Source organism: Pteropus vampyrus, unplaced genomic scaffold (genome assembly GCF_000151845.1).
Source record: "Pteropus vampyrus isolate Shadow unplaced genomic scaffold, Pvam_2.0 Scaffold14, whole genome shotgun sequence".
Taxonomy (NCBI): Eukaryota; Metazoa; Chordata; class Mammalia; order Chiroptera; family Pteropodidae; genus Pteropus; species Pteropus vampyrus.
The window spans coordinates 3,578,085-3,582,815 of record NW_011888795.1 but is presented as its reverse complement, the minus strand read 5'-3'; positions in this window follow the sequence as shown (position 1 = coordinate 3,582,815).

Sequence of the window (4,731 nt, the reverse complement as noted above, 5' to 3'; positions counted from 1 at the left end):
AGGAAATTGGCATTTGACAAGAAGAAAGATACTATTTTCTCTGGAGAAAAATTCTTTTCCTGACCAAACTTTCATCAGGCTCCTGAACCTTATCCTAGGCCCATCTGTGCACTTACTGGTAAAATCCAGTATTAGGAAGAACACTGCTAAGTCAGCTTACCCAGAACCAACACCCCACCACTACCACCACCCTTCCTTCCTCAATATCTGATCACCCTTGATATCAGATCAAACTTATCCTCTACCATCCCCCAGTGCTATCTGATCACAGTGGTCTATCTTTAGCAAAGAACTCTGTTAAGTTGATTTAGACAGAATCTCCCTTCCACCTAATGTTTCCTCTGTCATTTTCTATCCATCGACCCCCAAACTGCCCCTTGGTTATAAATTCTGCCTTGCTTATGCTATATTCAAAGTTGAGCCCAATCTCTACCCACCACTGTAAAATCCCATTGCAGTAGTCCCTATAAGGATCATGATGGTTCTGAAGAAAGTCCACTCCATGGTCTTTAACAAATGTCACTGAATATTTTTTTCTTTAACGTTCCAAATCTCATTAAAAGAAAGTAAGGAATTGTAAGGGCAAAAGTAAGATTGTTAATGGAGTGAGAGTGGGTGGGGAGAAGGGAGTAGTAAAAAATGTAAATTGAAGAAATTAGAATGAAAATGTGTCTTAAAAATCATTCAATCTGCTTTTCATGTTTTTGGAAGATAAAACTTCAACTCAGAGTTAGACTCAGTAAACCAAGACTATCATTAACAACATGCCCTGGCGTTACCATCTTTGCAAAAATCCAAGAAAATAAATGATATTTGTAGAAATAAATATCATATCTTCCACAGAGAATTTAGGGTCTCTTATCGTTAATAATCAGCAAGGCATCATTGGAAAATACCTTTATTAGGATTAGTAAGTGTGATGGGGCCACTTCATCTTTTCTCAAATGCCTACAGTCTTTATAATTAATTAGAAACTCAACAACAGTTTGAGTCAGAGTCCTATTATTCAGGGAATTACAGGGGAACCATCTACATACAGGCTGATGAAACATTGCAACTGTGGTGTAGTGGAAGGAACACTGGACCTGAAAGCAAATAGCCACCTTGGAGTTCCAGATCAGCTACATACCCCCATGTGCAGTGAGTGTAGGTCTCTTTTTTAATGTTCCCACATTTTAAAGGATAAATGATTATATCTGTCTGCATACCTCAAACAATATTAACTAACCATTTATTATTTATGAGAAAAATTAGTGATAACTTTTATATAAAAAAATAAAACATTCAGAAAAAAAGAACAGATTACTTAAAAGTATATCAAAAAAATCATATGGCAGAGATGTTGTAACAAACGTTACTGGTAGTAAGAGTCAACAGACCTAAAAATTTATCTAATGTGAGTATGAGCTTTGGCAAATTAAGCAAACATTTTAAGGTTTCATTTTCTCATTTTAAAAAGTATTTAGTTAACACTTTAATCACTAAAACTGAAATTCTCTATAAAAAACTATTATTATGTATAGTTGCATTAGAACTTCAATTGCCGAGTGTATTCTTTGGGCTTAATTTGAGAAGCAGAGTCTATCTACAGTCCATGTTAGAGCTCACACACAGTTCTAAACTTTAAACTGTAGTAGTGATTATTGTCGGTTCCATTAATTCCCCATCAAGTTGGTCTTTATTGGGCTGTCATTATGTTCTGTAATTAACCTGTTTATTCTACTGGACTGTGAGCAAATGGAAAGTAGGATCTTATCTGATTTATTTATTTTAAATTCTTAATGTTTATAGAGTAGCAAGCACAAAAGTTCAATAAATGTAGGGAGTTTGGATCATGCTGATGAGCAGGAACAAAAAAATATTTCATTGGACTTACAGTTGCATTTGTCCAGCCAGTGTCAATAGTGATTTTCTTTCAAAGTTGAAATGTATGCTGGGAAGTTATAGTATAGTCCTTTATCCATTTATTTGTTCAGTGAGTATTTATCAAGCAAATTTATAATTGGTATAGAAAATGCTGTAGTTTGGAGTGTAGAAATAATCAGACATAGCCCACAATTGCTAAAACTATTTGGGTATTTTTCCTTACATATAGAAGATATGTATATGTCATATATGTAAGAAGTATGTCAGAAGACATGTATATATCAGAAGATATTACATATGTCAGAAAGAAAGAAAAGGTATTAGAAGAAGGAGACTCAATTTTTATGTTCTGGACATGATGTCATGTGTTAAGAGGGATGAAGAAGGATAGAATGAGTCTAGTCTTGCTCTCTCAAGGATAAATAATATTAAAACCTAAATAAGGGCAGTTAAATTTTAGTAATAGTATATGCTAAGCATGAAAGTAGTGATAATGCATGTGATCTATAAAGAATAGTAAGTAGATAGTACATGTGATAAAGAACTCATACAAATAGTATAAAATAATTCAAGAAAGCTGTGTCATGGAGAGTCTTGATATTTCACTAAAGAAATCTTTAAATTATAGGTATTAGAGGGCCCCTTGTGATATTTGATCCAAAGTAGGATATAGTGAGAATTATTCAACAGGCTCAATTGGATAAAGAGGAGACTATATGGATAATTGGCTTGATTATGACAGCCCGATATTCTGTCTCATTTTCATAAAATTATTCCGTATACGTAGTATACAGAACACTGATTCTAAATTAAAAAATGAATAGTAAAGAAATAAGAAGACAGAAGGAACTGGAACAATGCACTGAGTGTTAAAATATCTGTTCATTGTTTTGACAAGTATTTTTATGTTCTTATGATTTACTTTCAGGGTAGGAGAATCAAGCACTACCAATATCCAATATTTATAATATTAGAGACCTGAGTCTCTGTCTTCATGGAAGCATTTGTTTTTGAGACTTCCTGATTACCTTGGCTGTGTTTCATTTTTAATATCTGCACAGTGAAAATTCTTATCAAAACTCTATCTCAAATAAATACATATCTACCATCAAAAGACAAACATGTCTTTCTGTGTTTGAATGTCTTTCTGGCAAGTTCTGAAGGATTGTCCATATTGGTGTTTTGAAATAAAGGAAATGAGCCATAAAAATAAATAAATCGAAGTGCCATATAAAAACCTTTCAAGGAGTAGTGAGAAATGCTGATGTAAACATTCAACCACAGGAAAATACTGTTGCTTTTGGACAATGGTAATGACAAATGAACAAGAGCACCAAACACAGAATTTCTAAAGCTGCTAATATTTCAGCACATATAGAATTATGTGCCCTGAGTTATAACGTAAATTAAATCAAAACTTTTGAATTACAACTAAGTAAAATACCTACTGGACAGTAGCCAACCTCTGTGCCTGAATTCCTTCTATTAAAAAAAATATTTAAGATATTAGTCAAGGGCAATAATATTATCTATAGAGATTTGCAATGTATAGTATCCAAGCCAGACACCCAACCAAAAGCAATGTTTGGGGAAGTTTTCTAAAAAATTGTCGAGCTTTTAACATGTTACAAACACAGTCAGGAAGGCTGCTCTCCTTCCTAGCACCTGCCATTTTTCTCTCACATTTCCTTCATGAGGTAGTATACTTACTGCTACTCAGCCATCAAATAAACTGTGCTCCAAGATCTGTATTAGATGCCTTCAGTGTTCTCATTCTCATCCTCTGGAAAGCTGTTCTCTCCTGACAGAGTTTCACAAGTGTCTTTTCTTTCTACCCTATGGCTATCCCTGGGAACTTAGACTGGGAGTACTCAGAAGTGAGAGAGACTTAAAACTTCCAAGGGCGACCCTTGACTCGTTGTGGACATAAATGAACCAGTGAATAAATGTTTCTACCATTATCGTTAATAAGGCAAATAAATCTGGGAAACATTACATTTTTCATAAGGTCTAGGCAGAAACAGTTCCCATTGCTCACCATGATGACCTCAATACTAAATATGTTCTTTATTCCTCATTCTCTGCCTCAGTGTCCAAAGAATGCCACACTGTCTAGCTCTCGGGACCGTCTTGAAAATAAAATATCTATCACAAGTCCTTCTCTCAGGGTCTGCTTTGGTGGAAAATCAAGCTAACAGATCTTTGGAAACTATAATTGTGATTTAAATCTTCCATAAAGCACTTAATGGCGCATAATTTCCTATGGGATATAGTCCAGGCTCGCTACTGTGAGGCATATAAAGTCTTTGATGGTATAAACTTTTCCTAATGTTCCTGTCTTTCCTCTGTCGCAACTGATCCTCAAACACTACTACATGGAGTATGGCCAGCAGATGTCTCATTATGCCATGAGTTTTCAAACCCATTGCAATTGTTTTTGACCACTCTTAAACTATTTCCCTTCTGTGCACTGAAAACCTCCTATACACCTTCCTTTTCTCAGCTTCCCCTTCCCCTTTAAACACAATACCTAACTTACTTCTTTGTATATGCAGAAAATTCTGTTGCAAGTGCTGTTCAGTTAGCGCACTTGTGTATGTGCTTGTTTCTTCTACTTTTTGCTTAATTCTATTAGACTGATACTTCATTCCATTTTTAATTCTCATACACTCTGCAGTGTCTGATTTATAATAGGTAATCATAAACATTTATTATACAATCAAATAATGGTTAATCGATGAATTTTACTCAGTCTCCTATTTAGTGAATCAATGTACCATTTTGTGTAGATGTGACTAGTCCCATTTACAAACTTTCTGAATGGACCTCTGGGCAGGCGTCTCCTTCAGTTACTCCTGAGATTGC